Source organism: Anguilla rostrata, chromosome 3, assembly GCF_018555375.3.
Source record: "Anguilla rostrata isolate EN2019 chromosome 3, ASM1855537v3, whole genome shotgun sequence".
NCBI lineage: Eukaryota > Metazoa > Chordata > Actinopteri > Anguilliformes > Anguillidae > Anguilla > Anguilla rostrata.
The window spans coordinates 48,361,653-48,384,042 of NC_057935.1; the positions used below are offsets into that span (position 1 = coordinate 48,361,653).

Genomic DNA, 22,390 nt, shown 5'->3' on the forward strand with positions numbered 1-22,390 from the left:
TCAGCATTGCTGACGGTGTGAGAGAAATGGATCGGCCTCTGGCACTGAGCACAGTATACAACGGGCCAACGTCTAGTCCAGATTGTTCAGGCAGCGGGAGACAAGACCAGCTTTATTTAGGCCCGAAACCCTATCTGGAAAAGCACTGACACCGGAAACCCACCTGGGCCTGGACAAAACCCTTAATGAACTTTAAAAAAAAAAAAAAAAAATCTCCACTCCACTCTGTGATACTTAACAATTTGGGTCACAAAAAAAGAAAAGGGAAAGATGATGATGATTATGATGGAGAAAACCCTTCCTAAGCAGCTTTTCAGATGTTTGGGGGTAGAGGGCTAATCCTCTGTCATTTTACGAGAGCTCTGCTCTTCCCAGAGCGGTTGTGGGAGTCTCCTCTCCGAAATGTTCCTGACACTACCCCGGGGTGGCATTTTCTTAATGCGGTATCAAAGTTTCAGCAAGCTGAAACGAACTTCTGCTGTCCTCAGGCATCCATTTGTCTCACTTTCCAAAAATCCCTCAGTGACGACCCAACTTCTCCCGCATCCGTTTTCACTTTCACACAAACACGCTTGGAAAACAGGTCATCTGACATGGGTGTAACGTTTTTCTATTAGGCCTGGAAATTTACCTGACAGATGTAATGCGGTGCCTAGGGACAGAGCTGCTCACTGAGCACAAACAGGCAGTAAAACACTTTGCCTGAGATCATGCTGGAACATACTTCCACGGTGCGGTATTCACTCAGCAGTCTTTCTGAGAAGACACAGGCTGACTGTGCCTTTCTTTCCCTTTTAATACATATCAATTCCATTTTGAAATCATGGCTACAGTCAACTTTGCCTGCTCGCTTTTCTGAGAAAACGGAAATACCAAGGAAGTTAACCGATTATTATCCGTGATTAACTGGTGCACAGTACAAAGTTAACTGATAAAGATATTGCTACATGAGATATGATTTGCTTAAGACACACCTGTTCAGACTAGACCTTGGTTACTAGATCCAAGCTGTATCCTTCACCTTGTACCTGCCTTCTCTACTGTCCTAACCATGATGGGTTCAGGTACTTAAACCAAATTTAATTTTATAACTTGGAGCTTTTTCTATACTTTATAGTACATTGAATGTTTTTGCAATTTTATGCAAAATATGCTTTGTATAACTTGGCACTATATTGCAATTAGGAAAGGTTGCTGTAGTAATAGTTTATGGATGAGTCTGTTGTACAGCCTCCAGAGGTATTGGAACCCCGGATAAATACAAGCAAACAAGGCTAAGTTAAATAAAGAACACATTGGATGAGCCATATTTTGTGTGAAAACTAAACTTTTTCAATCTAAATTTTTCAGAGAAAAAGTGTTTTTTAACAAGTAATAATTTTATTTCCTAAAACTATGTCACAATGATTGTTTTCAGTACACTCCCTCCCTCCACAAGAATAGCGCTACTGAGTCGTCTTCTGTAGGGCCTTATGAGATTGATAACATATTTGGTAGCACAGAAAGCTTGCTCCAGTGAAGCGCAGTTGAGAAAGGGGGGTACGGGTAACAGGGCGGCATAATGAAAGACCAGAGGAAACACATGAGGCGCGATAGACATCATCTGTCGCAGGTCGTGAAGCCTGATATCAACAGTCAGCATGCCGCCACAGAAGATTTTGCCAGGTGGCAGTAGACAAAGATAGAGGGAGCTTTTAACTAGCTCTGATCATTCCCACAATGGCAACCTTAAAACACAACACATGATATTCAGCGTTCCTGATAAAAGCCGTGAAATCTTACCCTGATTCCGTTTCTCTCTTAAGAGACTCTATAGGCTTACATCTGCACATCGGTTGTTAAGGAAACAGCCTCAGAGGATGACATTAAAACTACAGAATAGCACTCCAGTTTAAATTGCAGAGCCAGATGCTATCGTTCAGCTCTTTTCAATTGGTCTCCATGGGTGTGATCAATCCCATTCTTCATGGATCAGTAGTATTTTCCCAACTTCTTCTGACGCTGTCCCAGTCTAGCTAAAGACCAGTGCAACAAAAAAAAGTTTAAATTTCATATGAAAATGTGCGAGAAACGCTATGTCCAATTGTACCAGTCCATATAGAAGCAGTGCATAGAGTGATGTCATAAACTCTATCAGGATACAGAAGGTGCTGTACATGTACCTGCTGCTAATTTTAATAAATTCAAGCGGGTGATTATTGAATATGAACTGCTGAAAAATTATTTGTTGCATAATGAATTTTTTATTTTATTTTTTATTTAGCTTCACGTTTCCCTCGTTTTCACACACTTCCTCAAACAAAGCAAAATACCAGTACCACCCTCTGGTCACCAGAAAAGAAGCATATTTAACATTACATTAACTTATCAGACTGCTTAGGCAAGAGTGAGACATAGCACACTTATCTTTCTCTCGGTTTACTTTTGACATGCAGCTGTGGAGATCAAGATGCAACAACAGGCCTCAATCCTACAGCCTTCTAGAAGCTTCTACTACTCTTTACAAACATTTCACGGTGTGCTACAGCATGTTTATACCATACTTACTGTGTCAGTTACAAATCTGAATACACTAAAACACACTAACAGTTTCAACTTCACTGAATGAATCCCCCAAACCTCACTGTGAACTCTGTGACCTCTGGTCTGTGGGTTGAAATGACACCCCTGCTAAACCCTTGAGGTATCCCCTGATTTGCTCCAGTTGAACCATGATAGATTAAGGTCATTCCATAAGAGTCTCCCTGAAATAACTCCACAGTGTAATACAGGTTTGGGTGACTTCAGGTTGAGGTAAGACATACAAAGGGCCTGACCTCACTTCTGTAGCGTGTGTGTGAGTGTGTTTGTGTGTGTGTGTGTGTATGTGTCTGTGTGTCTGTGTGTGAAATATGAGCTGATATCACTGCTCTTTTGCAGAGAGAGGAGGGCAGGTAGAAGAAGGCAACGCTATGGGCTGTAGCGAAACAACAATAGTATGTACATACAAACTCAGATACCTATTATGGACATATAAACAGAGTACAATGGCTCTGAAACACACACATACGCACATGCACGTACACAAGCACACATACACACATACATGCACACACACACCCACAAGCAACTCACAATAGTTTCAGTTTCAGCAGTATCAAAATGGAAAGAAAAGTACTTGGAAAATATGTTTACTTGAACATTTCTTACTGCAACAAAAATATTGTGTCTCTTTAGGTTTTCATGGGAATAAACTAAATTCTCTTTATTGCAAACACATACAAATGACACAATCAGACCTGTCAATTCCACAGAAGAAATCCAGATGTGACCTCACTTGTGTAATAGTGTGACAAGGGATACTAAGTCTGAATAAGAACATATGAATAATAGAAAAGGTCACGTTGTCATTAACCTTGTTTTGTGCCTTTGTGCCTGTAGTGGCTCATGGGAGTTATAGTCCATTGGAAGTGAGCTGCACTTGGAACTGCCATGGCCCTTGGCATTTTCTTTTCCATTACTGAGCTCTTTCCCTTTTAATAATATGCATTTATAATGACTATGAGGTGTGTTTGTGCATGCATGTGCATGGGTCAATTCATAACTTGCCCTTTATGCAAACGAAGCAGGCCTCCTCTTTATAATCCACTTCCATCTACTTCCTGTCTGATCGGATGCATATTGACAAAAGTCACAGTTGACTCTTTTCTTTTTTTGGAGGGTGGGGGGCTTTCAGGAAGTTGTCGTGAGGAACAAGAAAATGGCGAGGAGCTGAGGAATGATGGGAATGTGTTTTTTTTTTGGGGAGGGGGGGGCTTACCAGAGGTTGCCATAGCGATTTCATTTGCCACCCCCAAACTCCCCCTCCCCACAGCCCAATCTGCAGGAACACCTGTCCGTGAGATAGCGCTGGTCAGCTCGGCAGCATCAGCGTGACTTCGGAGCCCCGCACCCCACTGCTCACGCGTGGTTTTACCGCCCGGCTCCTCAGGGGATTACACACCTGGCGGCAGAACCGCGCGAGGCAGAGTGTGGTCGCGTGGTCATGTGGTCAGCGGTGTGAGAGGAGAGAGAGGATGCCTGCGTCATGCTGTGGCGAGAGGGCGCTTAGCTCTCTCTCTCTCTCTCTCTCTCTCTCCTTTGTGGGTTTTCCCTGAAACACCCAGCAGGCCTTTCCTACACCCGCTCCAGTTTCAACCGTGCCCACAGACACTTCAGCTTAAACAGACACTCCCTACAGACACCCTTACCCTCAGGGCATCATCGCACTGGCCTCCCAAACCGCGAGCCGCCCTCAATAACGGAATGACTCCCTGCTTGCAAATGGCCACCTGAAACCACCACATTACCTGCGCTGAACCCAGACCCCAAACCCCACTGACGACTGCAGCACTGACCCCCCTCCCTGTGTTCTCACTCTGACAGTGAATATACTCTTTTGCTTCTCATTCTTACTTGCAAATAAAATATCATAGATGATAATTCAGAAGTTCAACATGAACTGCCTACCACTTATAGAGCATGATCTCATATGATAAGTTGACCTAATCGGTGGGAGACCTCTTCAGCCACATAGCTCACGACAGGCTTTGAATCCATAGCAGCTACATAGTTCAAAAGTCATTTCAATTGAGATTAAAACATTCAGATACAACTGCAACTATTAAATAAATATGGTACACACTTTACATAGCATGGAAAAAACTGACGCTTGATCATGATGGTGCCTGACTACTTGCATCTGTAGTATATAGCCCCAGAAACATTACTTTTCTGGTGATACTTTTGTACATTAGTCTTTGTTCTTCGACCTTCTACAAGTTTGTTCAAGTTGTATCACGTAATTTATTGCATGCTCATTGACAAGACTTATTCTTTGTGGAGAAACTTTTTTTTTCTTCCACTTAACACTCAACTTTTTATAGTAATTAAAGATGAATATCTTCAAATACATGTTAGCTGAATGAGTTCTTTTTCACCGCATCACGCCTGCCTTCTGCCTTCAAAATGAACTCCGTCGCACGGCGCACAATCGCTGCACGGCAGATAAAAGAGGAGCCCCAAACCCTGAAATTAAAGACCACCTGACAATCTTGAGGGAGTGATTTGAATCTCAGGTAAACTTTCAATGGTCTCAGGCTTGCCCTTGGCGAGGAAAATTTAATTTAGCGCCTTAATTGCTGATGTTATCGAGCGCTTAACCGCATGTTTAAGCACGATCACTTTCAATATTGGCTTCTAATGAAAAGTGGCTCAATTCTGTTTACAGTGCAGATAAGGGGGTATTACCACCTTTGCGATCGCCACTGCGCTGCGCAACACCGTCAACCGGCAAGTGGGAACTGCAGAGCACAACTGATCCTCAGACTTTCACAGTACACAAATTTCAATCTGCAGGACATGCCGGAGAACTCCCAGACTGTGCAATGTCTGAGGAGAAGGCAGCGATATCTCACTGAATTCCTGCATCACCTATTACAGACGTTCATATAAATATGAGCAAACATATAGGCTATTAAAGGAGATATAACACCACTGTGGGTCGGAGTTAAACCCAGCAGTCAAAGTAATTGGCCAAAAACGATTTCTCTGGTTTCTTAAACTGACCCACTCTTTTTCACTCTTTTTGAAAGGGTATGGGGTGGAGTGGGGGTATTAATTATCAACAGTTTTTCCAGCAAACAATTTAGGGTCAGAAAAAAACACATGTCATTTGTTTCATATATTGTATTGTTTGATACAACAGCTCAGTGACCTCCTGAGGCTGTGAGGAAGGTGGTCACCCTCCTCTGGGCTCAAAGGCTCCGTGTTCCTGACAGTGCGGGTTATCTGAGGGGAAGGGTCCCAGCGGGGTTCATTAGGGCCCCGCCCTGCCCCTGACACTCCCTCCAGCCTGTCGCCATGTCCCCCTCTGATGCCATCAGCAGGCCCGGTCCACCGGTTATCCCATCCAGATCTGAGGGTGCCTCAGTCCACGCCCAAACCGCATGCAGATGCGTCCGATAGCCGCGAAAGAGCGAACTCACACCCCTGCGATGTTCACAGTCCCGTTCGCCCCCCCCCCTCCACCCGGCCCCCACCCCCACTCCCACACACGCAGGAACGGACAACTCCCGACTCCACAGCCCGGTGCACATAAAAGTGGATAAAAGCTTTTGTATATAAACTGTTTAAATAAAGCATTACCGCTAATTGCTCTTGAGCTAGAAAGGAGAGCTACTGTAGGCATGCGATTGAGCCATTCATGCAGACAGAGCGCACTGCTGTGCCCGACGACCATTCACATCTCCACTGACCCTAATTGCTTTGTTTTGTAGTCGATACTATCAGGACTTTGATGTACAAAAACAAAATTGGAAGATTGAAGAAAATTGCCATATTTGCGCTCGCCGCTGATAGCGACTGTTGTTCCAGGGCCCAGCATAAACATCTCCCCACAATTAAAGCTCCCCAAGGACGCGCTGTACCGCCGGACTTCTTGCCTGCCCTTTTCTGCCTCTCCTTTATCTTCCGTTTATTTGGTGACGGAACACAATGATTCCGAGGAAGAAGTGCCGATGGGAAAAAAAGCTTCAAAAAAAATAAGATGGGGGGAGAGGAAAAAAGAAGGAGGGGAAAAAAATAAAACGCGGTGTGAGAAAAAACCCTGAAATCGGTGGAATTCTTTCTCCACACACTTTCCCTCGCGAGGTGGCACAATAAAACTCGGGGGTCAGCATTGCTGAAACAACGGAAGGCCGTTCCACTTGAGCCTGTGACAATGAGGGTGACCCGATCCACCGTGGCCTCCTTTGGGGCTTTATTTAGCTTCCAAATGCCCCCGATGAGGAGGCCATTCTTTGAGAGAAGTGACTGTGGACACCTCCTTCACATTTTCCCTTTCTGCGGCATTGTCACTCCATAAAGCAGCAGTCAATGTGTTTTGTGTGCGGTGAGGAGGGCCTGACACATACCGCGGTGGTCTCAGTCACTGTCTACATTGGTGGCTCAAGTAGTGCCAGGATTAAGCCTTTGTGCAGCGTGAAAAGGTAAGAAAAGTCACTTATTTGGGCTCAGTCAAGCTACTGGTTTCCACCCCCTGTTTGGAAGAAAAAGAAAGCCTGTGAAATTCACTCTTTTCCTGATAAATCACTAGTTTCCCTCAACCAAGCAGCTGCAAGGGATTTCACATGTATTCACATCCTTTCATACACACAGACTCTCACACACATATGTGCACGCGCGCACACACACACACACACTCACACACACACATACACACAGGCTTACAAGACTAAAAGTGGAACTGAATAAATACACTTACAGGAGAAATAATACTTTCATATTTTTCCTCCAATCCTGTTTCTGAAAGCAGTGGTTTTGATAATCATTTTTCAGGTTGCCTCCTGTCACTGTTGTTGCCTGGGGAAGCACTGGGAGGACAGAGGCTGGGGCAGATGGTAGTGGCAGACTTTCCCCAGGTCTATCTATGGATACCAAAGGTCTGGCTGTTCGGCCATCAGAGGTATTCACCTCAGCACAATGCTGTGGGGGAGCACACAGACCACACAGGCACTGCAGAGCTTTTACAAAGGGCCAGAGCCCAGCGCACCATCAGCATCTGCATCAGTTGATTCTCTTCTACTTACTCACACGGGTAGTACACACACACACACACACACACACACACACGCCCTCACACACACATACACACACATACAGACACTTGTGATGGCATGCACACATATACACATATACCTACAAAAATACATCGCAAGACAGAAACACACGCACACGCTCTCTCACACGAAACGCTCCCAAACACATGGCTGTACATGCAGAAAGACATTATGTAAACTACATAAAGACAGCCTAACCCATCTGAGTAAAGCACTACGTAATACTCACAACAATCACGTGGATGCAAGAGATCAGAACCGATTTTTCCTTTGGCCTGTTAGCTTTTGTCCCATTCTTGAACATGCTGACAATAGCTGTCAGATGACAATGACCAATAAGAATTTATGGCGTCTACAGTTCCATTTCATTTCAGGCCTAGAGTGTGTGTGACACCTCTGGCATGCGTGCTGCCCAAAGGAAGAACATGTTTCCCTCTCACTGTCTCTCTCTCTCACACACACACACGTGTACACACACACACATGCAAAAGGCACCAGAGAAGGGCTGTGAATCCCTATCCTGATCCACTCCAATATAACGTCAGCCCTTCTCATTTCCCACAAAGCAGCACAATAACCCTGACTCACAATGACTTAAACTGTACGGCCTCACTCTCAGTTACACCCACCAGTGTACTCCAACAATGGTCATCAAGCATTTATGTGGTTTCAGAGCGCTTGGCTAAAGTACTGCTCATATCACAACAATATGTTTCTGACACAGGGGCTCCCATAATGACGTACTCCAGAAGACGGCTAATATTGACAGCTAATATTTAGGCTTCTCAGCAGGATTTAAATTGCTTTCTAATTACAGAAAAAATGCATATGTTCATCACCAGGCATTGCTATATGTTAGAGTCAAAAATGAACAACACCAATTCTATTAGCTGAAATAATCATATCCTCAAACATAACCTCTATCCCCAATACAGTTCTGGTGTAAGCCTTTACTCTGTTCAATCACAATTCAGTTTGCACAAAACTCAAATAAATAATACATGAAAATGAAAAAATAGATAGCACTGTTAACAACAATAAAAACAAAGGATAATGCTTGTATTTTGGTCATGGCATGCATCGTAAGATGATGTATTTCCTCTGATATAGTGCCTTTTCTGCTAATGGTATAAAAATGAAACGGGCATTTAGGGAACCCAGAATTAGTTGAGTGGCTTGGGCAAGGGTCCTTTAACAGACCTTTCCCATTAGAACCCTTATATTCTGCCTCTATTGTCTTCACATCCTCTAATGGCCACTCTCTGAAAGCAGAGGCAGCCTCAGATTTAAAGGTCAAGTCCTCACAAAGACCAACCGGTCCCATTCCCCGAGGTGCTTTTAATTAACATTTCCGTCTTTGTCCATATGGACAATAAGGAAAGACAAAAGGCCACTCTTTTCAATGGACTAAACTGTTGACAAATGAGAGCTGAGAAAAATATGACTTTGGAACGAAACAAGGCTCCCTCCGCTTGGGGGAAACACCTTATTAAGAATATTTGGGGGGCTCTTGAGGGCTATGAAGTGCTAACCCTGACATAAAGAGCTCTACTCAAATGCAAATCCCAGCACAGCAAAGGCCTCTCCCCACAGAGGAAGATAAACCAGTTAGGGCATTGTTCATGAAGTTGCGTTTTATTCCCCCTGACAACCATTTAAACAATGACTACTGGGAAATGTCTCTCCAAGAATGAACAACAATGGCCAGGATCAGGGGCTTTTCTATCCTGCTAATACTTTTCTAAAAAGAGGGAAAATCGTCCTTCCTGAAAGAATTAAGAGCGCTCTATAAAAGGCACCTGCAAACAAGGACAGAATGGGCAGGGCACAAAAGCACTTTGTCCAAATGATGCCACCTTTGTCCCAGGCACAATGATCCCACAGTTTCCATGGCACAGACTGACCACAGTCTGTATATACACCATGTCTCCATGCATACTGTACCGTAAAACATTTAAACAATTTGTTTTTTTTCCCCCCTCCTACTTTTGGTTTGACCAACAGGTCCAGGAAATGGCTGTGTTCACATCAGGGCAGTATTCAAATCATAATTTTCTCTCAATCAGTAAATGCTTTCAGTATTGAATGCAAATACAGAGCATTAGCCTACTACACTCACTCGGTCACATCCAGGAGTTTCACTAGGAGTTCACTAGGAGTTTTCACATCAATCCATGGCATTCATGACCACAGTGTGCTCTAAAGTATCAAATATGCCAGTTCTATATGCCACATCTCCATTTTAACAAGCATCCAATCTGCTCCAAGTTACATTAAACTGCAGTGGCAGCAGCCAAGACTCCTTCCTGAACATAGACATAGACAAAATATGTGGTTATTCACTGATAGGACAAAATGTACACTACTGCATATGTACATTATACTGTTCTCATTATCTGTTCAATTAAACATTCTGATTTCTAAATAAAATGCTTAGCTAACTAGCTAGTTAGCAGGCTAATTAACAGTTTGAAACAGAATAATAAAGCGATATGGAACTCGCATCATATCTAGAAAATTGGTGTGGCTGGGGGTATTGCTAAGCATGACATGAAGCACAGTGCTGGCTACCCCATAGCTCATAATATAAGGCCAGAGAAAATATATTCATCCACAAATATCTTCAGAAAAGCACACAGCCATTTTAAAAATATTTTTTGCAGACTATAAAGTGTTTCCTTCCAAAAGCTACAGTTATTTAGTTATTCTATAGTTCCATTTATTGCTAGCATTCATGCAAAAAAAATTAATTGCATCCTGCCTTGTTGTTTTGAAGTGAACTGCTATGTCCTTCTCTGTGTACCAATAGCTGAAATACTGTCTCATTTGGAAGATCTGGACATTGAGCCTCAGTGGTTTAATGAGGTGATTAAAAAAGTATTTTTTTTATTATGATTGATTGCTCACAAGTTTCCTATGTCTAATATGTTTATGTTAGTGGAAGGCACAATGATATAAAAACAATAAAATGTATGTTTACATATAATTTAGCAATGCTATAACACAAATATTGGCACTGCTAGGAAGGATGGTTGGCCAATCAGCATCCAGGACCAGAATTATTCATTTTATCAGATAATTCTGGTACTGGATGCTGTTTGGTCAACTGATTTATGCCATGGAGCAATGTAGCTGGGTACAGCACTGTCTGCCAAATGTCACGGGAAAGATTAGCACTAATAGCTAACTGGAGCCTAGTGCCACTGGCAATGAAGTGCTAAACAAGCAGAATAAACAAGCAATAGTGTTGAGGGCCTTGCTCTTATTTCAGTAACACATTAATTGATTGCTGTACCTGATTTTTAAAAATAATTTTATTAATTCTTTGACTTTAAATTATTTTAATTATCTAAAAGTTACAAAACATCTCCTCTGTGACCACATTGTGTAGTTACTTCTACTACTACTACTACTAGTAGTAGTAGTAGTGCTACCACTACCACTACCACCACTACTACTACTACTAATACTATTACTAAATAGCTACCAAGCTGTCCTGCATATAACCTACCACCAGGATGAGAGCTAGAATTTTAACATATCAAATGATTCCATATTTTCTCTGGAGGAAATAGACCATAAAAGCAGTAAATACATTTTATGGCATGTAAGATAATTGTCAAGTGAACGGTACATCTATGAAATGCTGTTATTACCTTAATAAACTGAACACACATCAGCTAACTACATTTTGGGTTGTTAGCTCAAGGAATGGCAGTAACTAGAGAACAAGCTTTCAGTCGCAAACAAGTTTCTGCCACTGAGTCAGTAATTGCCAAAGCTAAAGGGTTCAAACATTATCATTTTACTCTTTCCATTATCTGCCTTATCAAAATTGAGAAACTATATGGGGTGACAAAAAGCTTTTGTCTTCCTGTTCTTTTGTGCTTTCACCATTTAAGATGGTTTTTGTCTCCCGTGAGACCAGTATCTGCTACAAACATCATTCTCGTATTGTGGAGGAGAGATTCGTTTTCATCTGGCTTTTGTTCCTTTCTTTTGACTTGGCCAAGGAGCCACGCCCACTCCTATACCTCCGATTGTGTGGAGAACATTCTCTCCATTGTACGGCTGGGTGCATGAGCAGGCTCATCTTCGCCGGCTTTCGTGAGAGATGATTGTCTCAGTGTTGTGGTAGCATTTGGTAACATCACCTGACCGTGTGCCATTGATTGTCCGGGGGCAAGCTGACACACCGTGAGGGAAAAAGGGTGATAGGTAGGATAGAGTGGCACAGAGGCACTTTCATTGTTGTAAACTACTCCTTTTTTGCTCTGTAAAAGAGGCAGTGTAACATCACCCCAGTGGTCTGGCACCAGGGAATGACATCATCTTTACCGGACTTGCACCTCAGCTCTTCTGCATCTTCTCACCATCTCTCGGTGAAGGAATGCTCTCTCTCTTCTTATTCACACGTCTTCTTCCCTAATACCCTCACGCAGCAGTAGAGCCAGAACCAGTGGTTGCCTTTTATCTGTTTTTTGATGCCAAATGAGAACTCAGCTCAGCTTCATTCAAGAGTAAAAACAATTCAAGCTCCTGCTGAGCATGACGTCTTCTGTTCCTCTGTGGGTGCCTGTAGCTAACTTTAGCTTCAGCTTGTATCAGTTCCGGCAGTGAAAAAAAGAGGTGTTGCCTGCTTAATTCCTTATTCTCCCCTCAACTGTCAACTTCGCAAAGGTGGACAGGCCCTCTGCCCTGTGCAGGCACATCTAAGAAAGCTATGCAGGTGTTGGCTAGTAATACTGGAGTAATTGTTTCCATATTACAGTTCTTGGGCTGAGAAGCAGGACACTGCTTTGTGTTTTTTTGTTGCTTTCTCTGACATCAGCTGCATCAAACCTACTGAGGCCTGCCTAACCTCAACTAAGTCCACAGGCTTCCCGGACAGCACCAGGTTCACAATACTGATGTCTTTGAAACATGTATTGGGAATTACCCCTCGGAAATGGGAGACAATAGACAGATTTGTCTGTGTTTCCACATTGACAGTTTACTTCACTTTTTACAGTTTATTTTTATTATTGGAGGTATAAAAACCACAAACAATTTTTCAAAAATGTAAATGCAAGGTATTTCTATAACTTTCAAAAATAAAAAATAAAAAAATTCTCAACATTTATACAAAAATACTTGCTGGAAATTGCATCACAGAGTCCAGAAACCCAATGTGCTCTAGAATAAGGTGTGTAACCATTTGGGAACATTACTCACTGCTACTTTATCAGGTCAAATTCATGTCATGCTTGTCTAACATTGCAAATACAAAACAGCGCATTAGCACAATATTTTCTGTACACTGTATCTGCCAGTTTTGTTACCTCACAATACGTAGCGTGCTTTGATAAATGCACTGGCTGCGGTGGGCGTTTTATCCGTAACTATAAGTCGTTGCTAGTGAAATTAAACTATGCAGTCGAGATATGAATCGCATGTATACGCTCACGACAATATCAAGTGAACAAACGGCCAGCCCTATCTAAATTAAACAATGATTCATTATTTGGACTCGGTTGCACAAAGCCTGCCCTGCTCTGAATTGAATACGTTAGGGACCCTTTTGTTCGGGAACAAAGGAGGAAAAGAACCTTGATATCTGCCATTCTGCTCTGACTGGCAGCGTCGATGACGTTAATTGAGTTGCCTCCAATCTGCTCAGGTGTTCATTATCCACTCTGCAGGTGTTCCGTCGGCCTCCTTTATTGTGGCACCTTTCGAAACTTTGTTCCGTGCCTGACCCTGGAGCACACCCCACCTGCTCTGAGAAAGCGTTAGCCAGAGAGCCTCTAATCGCCATTTCTAAATCTACAGACTAAGAGGCAGGCACACAAGTAAACCTCCCCTATCTCTGGGTCAGAAGCAACCTAATGTTTTCACTTGGAGGCAAATTCTTTTCAGCGCTGGAGAGTGAGAACAGGTTCTTGTTTCCAGGCAACACACACTTTTTTGGAATTGAGCAGGTTACATTGAGAGCGAACAAAACAGCATCTGCACTACATTGCATGTGAGCAGTTGTGACACCCCTGTCTGGACAATTGAAGGAGGCGTATTTAGAAGTTAGTAAGCCTGTACCCGTGGCCCTGTTGCACTGTGGGTAATGTACTGTGAGCGACTGTGACAGGGCTCTACAGGCAGAGTGCACCACTAAAAATCGTATTTCCCCTCTAATCTATGAAAACCATATAAACACCACAGGATTATGTTTTTAAAGATTGGGAAAATTGTGTGTGTACCTTAATACAGAGTGCAAAGCCAATTCAAGAAAAAAATGGCTTTGTCCCAAACATTATGGAGCTCACTTTAGGTTTTAGGCTTAAGGCTGCAGGCTGTAAGAGTTGAATAGGAATTTGATAACTGTTGACAACATAGGCAAAGGACAGTCAGGAAATGCTGTGTTAAAAGAACAAGGGATTTTATTTTTTCAGTTTTCTTCTTTTTGTGACCACTTATGATGACAATAAACAGACAAGAGGTTCTTGGGTAAAACAACCTCATCCAGGTAGCCCACCTTACTCTCCACTGACATATCTCCTGAAAATAGACACCAGTGTACTGGATTTATGAAACGCATTAACTTACCATAGCATGCGCATGAAAAGGTCTCTGACTTGCAGAATATGCCAATATGGTGACAAAGGGTTCTTACTAACTGCTTCAGAACTGTCCAAACCCCAAGCTAATCTAGAGTCTGCCAAGGTTTGGGGTAAGATCAAGCAGAAATCAAGACTGGAAGAGCACCATTTGACCAGATTTTCACTTTGTAGGCAACCTACTACATGAAAGATCTTCATCACTTATCAATTCCCACAGAAGATCATGACCTTGATTGGCAGATTTAATAGCCACTTTGAATGCTGTGTTATCTTAAATATCTCCTCATTAAAATAGCACCATTTGGGACAAGGATGAACTCACACCCCTCTTTTTAGTCGTCAAATACTGGTTAATGAGGATGTCACATTGGATCAACCTAAGGGTATCCAATGGACTCAGAAGTTTTCTACCTTCAATGTCTTACTGGTGCTCACTTATGTTTCAAAAAACTTACCAACTGGTTATTCATGCAAAACAGGTTGGTTTCATCATGAGTACTATCAAACCAGAAGTCTTACTTTAATCTATAAGACAATCAAGTTCTGCCTCAAGCCAGAGATTATACTATTCAATAGAAATGTCAAATTCATTCTACTTTAGTTTGCAAATATGGTGTGACATTAAAGATGACATGGGAAAAATTGAGCCTTTCCACATTTGTTTGTTGAAGAAAAAGCTGGCAAACCTTCTAGCGAAACAGAATGTTTCACAGAGAGCTCACGGTGAAAACAAGATTCCACAGTATTGCCAAACATTTACATGTCTGCTTGTCAGGCCACATATTAAGGGTGTATCAGAACTTCATTCCAAAGGTTGCCCGTGACTGTAAAGACAAAACCAGGAAGGTACAAGTCCACTTGGCAATAAGGTGTGATAGTCACATAGATGGAAGCTATGGATCTTATATGGGATAAGACACAGCAAAGAACACAAGCCACAAGCATTTTAGTAAATAACTAAATTTAATAAGACAGTGAAAAGCAGAGGAAGTTAACAATGGCCATTAAAATGGTTATGAATGTGGTTTATTGACAGCTGGTGAAACTAACTTCCAGGACACATTGGGGTGCTTTTTGGGGAGATATCCAGGAGGTGGAGGGTACATGAACCCGGAAATGTTGCAGTATAAAATGTTGAGGTATTTAATGACCGCAAACTGCAATACGGTACATCTTTCAGGATGATTTCTATAAAACACTGGCGTCCGCTGAGAGTAACCCATTTTCGTGAGGTTGCATGTGATTTGCAGGCATGCAGGAGCCAAGGTTTGAGCTGCCTGAGTTAATTCAGTCCTTCGAAAACATTACATTTGTTGGTCTGTCCTGCCAAAGGATAGAGCAAAAAATAACATTTCCAAAAGGACGGGTTATCACCTTCCATTCACTTAATATAGTCCGTACATCAGGATGGAATAAAACTGGCACGTTAACTTGTCTGCTCTCACAACATTTCAAAACTTAGTCTGATGCAATGATGCTGTCCGGACACCTGCTCAACATCAGGGTTATCATCATCACATTCCAGTGACTGCGATGCCAAGATTGCATTGCACAGCCACCATCCTGCTGAGATCCTCTTTTATTGCTCCTTCTGCATTGTGCAGTCCTATCAGGACACTGTTAAGAGATACCGGGTTTACAGCAACGTCCCTTATCTGGTCCGAAAGAGAGATCTCCAAAAATACAGTAATAAACGCTCCAGATAGCAGTACACGTAGGCCAATACATGTGTTTTTTTTTACTGGGAATATGATCTCTGCCCTGAGTGAAATTCCCCAGCCGGGTTCCCTCCGTTCTCTGCGATGATCCGGGCGGGGTTTACGTGCAGGCTAGGAAGGGGAGGGCAAACGCACACAGAGGCCAAGCGGGTTTGGAGGTGCCACGCAGCAAAGGTCGCGACCTGAAAGCTTCCAGGGAATTTGCAAGAAAGTAAATTGGCAAGCTTTCATGAGGGCGTGAGCAGCTGAAAGCCTTACCCACAATGCTGCTTACGCTCAAAAGCCTTTCTCTCACTCAACCCCGTCAGTACCCAGCATCACTTACCTGTGACCGGCAACGCCAAATCAGCATCGGTTCAAACTCTACAGCCGCTGTACATTCAGCCCCACAGACTAATCTCATTCACAGTGTGTGTGCTCATTTAGCATGCTAATGGGAAAGAAAAAGGAAAGGAAAGATTCCAGTTAAAAGGAATGGGGATTCTCCCATTCTGAGCGCTGGTTTGTTTGTACTGGATTATGAGTAACGGCTGATCTGCGTGATATCTGCAGATGTGTTTGGAGACATCACTTGGAGCTCTTTAGCTTCTCCCGTCATCTCATTATCATTTAAGTTATCACTCACCAGCATTCCTGTGCAGCCAAAGGGTGAATTCCTAATGGTTGCATCACACCGTGTTTCTGAAGGCGCTAAATAGCACAGAACATTCAGCTCTTTGGCGGCCTGCTTAATTATCGATGCACTCAAACTGCGCTGGCGAGCAGAAGAGCTTCGTGTGGCCCTGGCTCTAAATGTCATTTATGTGATGTAGCCCGTCTTTGCAGCTACGCGGTGCCACCCTGCGTGAGATACCAACAAGGCGAAAGAGGCTTATGAAAATGGCTTTGATCATTTCTGGCTCCTATCAATGTTATCGCTCATCACATAGAGAACATATGCAAGGTCCTTGGCTGCTTTGGCATTTAGCAGTTTATCGCGGACAAAGATTCCCAGGCGAGAGTTGTGCCAGTTTTTCGCCCTGCAAGCCGAGGCGGCCGCTCAGACGGACTGCAGCTATCCTTCCTGTAGCTCCCAGATCAGAGCTGAAGAGAGGGGTCCTGCCGGAGCAGTGGCAAATTGCTGTTTCCTGAAAACATCTTGATAAGAGCGCACCCATGAGCCTCACTGTGTGGGTCCCTTTCAGTAGAGCAGGGCAGATAACTGGAGTGGATTGGGGCAGGAGGGGTGGGAGGGGGTTTTGGGGGTGGATGGAGAGAGGAGGCGGGGTGCACCTGAGCAACCCAACGGTGGCGCCTCGCTGCCACTGCTAATGCATTTTAAATCCATTCTCTCCAGTGACACAACCCAGCCCGCCAATCTCCTCTCCTTCCCTTTCATGCGCTTAAATGATGGAAGTGCAGAGTGGTGGGGAGTACTATCAGCCACCCTGCACACACACGTACACACAGACGCACAGACACCATGCACACACACTCACACACACACACACACACACACCTACACAGATACAAACACACACACACACTGACACACACGCACATGAAGACACACAGGCATGTAGAAGAAAGTATAGGTATGTAAATCTCCCTAAAATAATATCAACAAGAAATAAATTACTATTATTACTAATGCTACTACTACCATTTCTACTAACAATAATACATTTAACAACAATAATAATGCATTTAGCATATTATTATTATTTCATTTTTTTAAATGTAATTAGTCTTTTTTTAAATTAACTTAATTAATGTATTTCTGTGGGAAAAATTCATCCCCAGGAATGTTTGCACTGTACATTCTGGTATTGATAAATTTCTTCTGAAATCTATATGCTCTTGCTTTGAGGTTCATTTCCACATCCCCACTGATTTTATTTTCAAGGATAATATTGCTTCAGAGGTCCAGTTGAAATATTGGACTGGAGTGCTTCAAGATTCATCCACAATAAAAAGGCGGTGGGACCCAAATGCATTAAAGTAAATGTGGAGGGAACGCTGTAAGGAGTGGGACACACAGCAGAGTGGGGTGACCTCTGCTGTCTACTGTCTGTCCCAGGTGAGAGGCTAGCTGAAGTACAGAGGCATTCAGGTCCTTAGGAAAGCATCTTATTATAACTCAGTTATAGGGATCCTCTCTAACCTAAACACACCTATAGCAAAAACATGTTTCATGTCAGCAGGCTGAATGGTACACCGACTCATTATTTAAAGATGTGCTGTCAGAAACAAGTATGGTTTGGAGGCTAACTGATAGTCCAAGTTAAATGTGGATGTACTGTATGTAGCATCATGGCCATCAGTTACATGGTCAGCAACATGGAGCTGTCACAATTGTAAAACACATTGGATCTACATTTATTAATATTAACAATGATTAATTTGAATAATATCAATATTTTTGTTTAGCAATGCTAATCCAACAACTAACGGACAATATTACAATAAAAAAGGATATAAAGCAAATAGCTGTACACAAATCACAATATCCACTTCGCAACCACAGTCCATGCGTTATTATTTTCATTTTTAAAATCCCATGGAAATCAGCCAAAAGTAACACAAGAAGAAACTTCAGTTTCATCGAGTGGAACTACTAACAGAAAAGCAGTCATGGGTCATGTTCAATGGTGACCTCCATGCCTACAAGTACAAAAAATGTCAGCTCCTCAACAAGGCAGAGAACAATAGCAAGTATGTCACTCAATCAAGGCGACACCCTTAACTGACTGAAAGCACAATTCCACCGTCCAAACAAAGTTGAAAAGGCAGGTGCCAACAAATAGCTACTATTATGACTGTCGAGGACTGTCGAAGACAAAACATGACAATGCTCTTTACAAATATTGTTCTATTAATGTCGGTGCGGAGATACGATTGTGTGTCTCAGGAGTGACAGCACAGATTATGGCTGTGCTACCCGTCATTTTGTCAAAGACAACAAAACAAACAGGCCTCAATCATCAAACGGCTCTCCACAAAACGCTTTTACAAATTCAGCCAGGAAGCTGCTCCGATGTTTGCCTGTCAAGGACTGTTCCTGCAATAATTAGGTGTACAATGGTTACTGATAGCAACACAACAGCAATCAGATAGCAGTAACTGGTAAGCCTTTTTTACAACCCCATAAAACTATCACATTATTTTTTTTTTTTTTAAGTTTAAGAGCTCTTCCTCAGCACCCATTATTACAGAACACACAGATAAGATGTCAGGCATGCAGTTTGCCTGCATAATACCAGCAGGAGAACAAAAAAGAAAGAAAGAAAGAATGAAACTGTGATATTTGCACTAAGCCCAAAGAACAAAAGCAAAGTGCCACAACACCCACTTGCTTTATTTAAAGCATTTATGTAGCAAGAAGCCGTATCTCCAAAACACCCTTAAATTGTATTTTGTGTGTTATTGTATGCACAGGTTGAGTCATTGCTACTGATAGGAACTGCCTTCCCGTTAGAAACTTTAAACTGTGCAGATTCCTAATTGTGCCATATGTGTGTCACCATCGTGAGATTAGCCTGTTTAATTAGCCACCGACAGGTGAACAAAGCGCTTTGAGACGTAATAGCGCAGTTCTTAGAAAACGGCCACCTGAAATCTAAAGCCTGGGACACACCTGAATGCCTCTGCAGTTTATGGTGCACACTGAGTACACAACTACCATGGAGCATGATTTGACAGTCAGCTGAACCCATTGTTCTATATCTAAAATCATATGAGAGTTCAAACATTTATATGTATTTAAACTGCCCCTTTTTCAAACCCAGCGATATGGAATAGTCTCGTTCCGCAAAGATAAGGGAAATCCCTCATTGTGGCGGGGCTCTCAGTTGTGGTGTTCGCTCCGTTTGGAGATTGTGTCCACCTGCCCACTTGAACCTGTCCAAACAGCAACAACTTAGTCTAAGGTGATGAAGTAAGCAAAGGTTTCTGATACGACTCCCAAGGCAAACTCACCACTGTTTACCCTGCTCCGTACGGCAAATATTGCGCTGTGTCCAAGACCGACAGCATACTGCTCATTCAATAACACTGTTTGCATTTTTGTTCACGCTCATGGTTCATAGATACTGTTACCCCAATTTCCGAAAGATTTTGAGCGGAGCTAAAAATAGACTGATTTTATATGCCTTTTGGACTGGGTTGGCCTTGTGTGCAAACATGTTGAGCAGCCGTCACCAACCATTCAAGGTTTCTATGACAGAACTGTGTGTGTGTGTGTGTGTGTGTGTGCGTGTGTGTGTGTGTGTTAAAAAAGCACCTGAAACACATCTGTGTTTATACACGGTCACAGAAAAGTGACAATAAGACAGATTTGACCTCTTCACATAACCAGCTTTAAAGAGCTGAGTCCAAACACTCAAATGGCCCAAGCCTTTATATCCTCATATAATATTTTTTACAAGGAAGTTTAAAGAGCACCAGCAACTCCACTCTGGAAAATGATTAGTGCTTTCCCTCATTGTTCAAAATGTATTTATTAGGACATATTTCTAGAAATGTTTGTATAGATTTGAATGTGAACCCCAGGAGAACAGTTTGTTTAGGCTGAAATATGCAGTGCACACTGTGCCCTATTGACCAATAAATAGATCAATTTCAATTATAATAGATCAGATGTGCTGCAAAAATCTCAGATGGGGTGTCAGGTGTTCATTTTTATAATAAAGATGTGGCATGAGGCTTTAGTTCAAGCCAATTTTGAAAATTATGTCTCTTCCTCATTTCTTTCTATTGCATGAGGCAGGGGAACTTGATGATAAACTGTGGGGAGTTTTGAACATACATTTATACCTTTCAGATTTCAATTGATGTAGTATCCTACAACTTGATAAATTATCAAAAATGTTTAAAAAAAAATCAAGTGTAATTCACGTAAAATAAAGCTTACAAAAATCATTTTATTAGTTTTACATATGTATCCTATGTTTCTCAAGGAACAAGCAAAAATAATATATAAAGTATTACTTTAAATAGGCCGAAAATTGAACAAAAGCCACCCCTTACGTTAACAAGATGTCCTGTGTTACTGATTGGAAGAGATATCACACCTGACATGAGCATGATGTACAATAAAGTAAACAGTTGTAAGACTGTAACTTTTATTTTTACAGAGGACATTTCTCAATCACAGGATGCCCTCTAGTGGTGAAGTTAAAGCAGCACATCGTAAAGCTCACTTTCTGAGTTCTTTGACATAACTTCAGTTTAAATGTATGTTTTTGAATAGTCCCAACAGTTTTTGTGTACAGTGAAGGGCCTTTTCAATAATCAAAGTTTCTGATGACTAATTGGCTTTACAATGGCTGGTATAGGGGCATTCAGTGCTTTGTGGTAAATTCAGTAAATAGATAACTCACCTTGACCAGGCACGTGTGGCTGGTTTCACAGACAGAAAACTGTTGCAAGCTTTCTTTGTGAAAAAATGAAGTTGTGTTTCCCAGTGTTCCCAGCCTCTGTCTAAGGGGAAAAAACAAGCTGTTAGCAACCAATAGAGGTCACAGCCTTCATTTTTTTTTATAAAAGTAAGTTTTAAAATGTAATTTACATATCATTTTTGTCTCTACATTTACCCATTTATGAATGAGAGAGTGCATTAAAATGAGAGAGAATGAGAGTCGAGAGAGAGGGGGAAAAAAGTACTATGTTGAAAATGATGGGCTGAAGTACAAGAATGAGCTGGTTAGGCTAGCTCACCCCAGCTTGGTCTGAAATGGTTTGCTTCCTGAAGTTCAAAGTAGTTCCCTGAGCTTAGAATACTGTCAAATAAAGACCTAATGCTATGATCAAATAACATGAGACTTTATGTATTTAGTGGGCCCTGCCAAGAAAATAAAAATGTACAGTTATGCATTCAGCATAAATTGGAAATCTTGTATGGAAAAAAAAATGAATATTCATATTTGTTTTAGATTCTGGTGAATTCTAAAGGGAAATATTACAGAATACTGATCAGTATATCCCAATCACATCATGAAATCCCTATCTTTATTATATGAAATAGTTTTTTTCTCACCATCATGCTATATATTATAGAGGAGGTTATTTTGCCTGTTTTTTTAATACTGGGGAGGATATCACCCCCCCTCCTGTACTTTACGCCATTGGTACTGACCCAGTCGTTAAACTGCAGGAACTTTGTTAAGGCCCTCAGACAGTTCTAAAGGTCTGCTGTTACAAACCCAGTTACAGTAGGCTACCCCAGTTTTCAAATATAAATAGTGGAAGCCTCCTTTTTTAGCTTGATATGCCATTATGACTGCTATGACTTGAGGTATAAAAAAAAAGGTCTTTAGCTGTGCTTCAACTGTAAAATAAATATCTGGGGGGCTGTTGGATGGCCTGTTCTGATATTCATTCCAAACCTTGCCAGTGGCAGCTCAAGGCCAGCAGACCCACAGGACAGTGCATAGCAGCCCATAGCACCACCTACACTGGGAGG

General features: G+C 42.1%; 1 long non-coding RNA gene across 1 annotated transcript in view; it reads right to left on the bottom strand.

The window, feature by feature from the left end:
- Nucleotides 1-22,390, bottom strand: part of LOC135251016 (uncharacterized) — a 61,064-nt gene that overhangs the window by 36,765 nt on the left and 1,909 nt on the right. Inside the window, exon 2 of the long non-coding RNA XR_010329065.1 lies at nt 21,309-21,408. This is a non-coding gene — a long non-coding RNA (uncharacterized LOC135251016). The remainder of the gene's footprint in view (nt 1-21,308; nt 21,409-22,390) is intronic.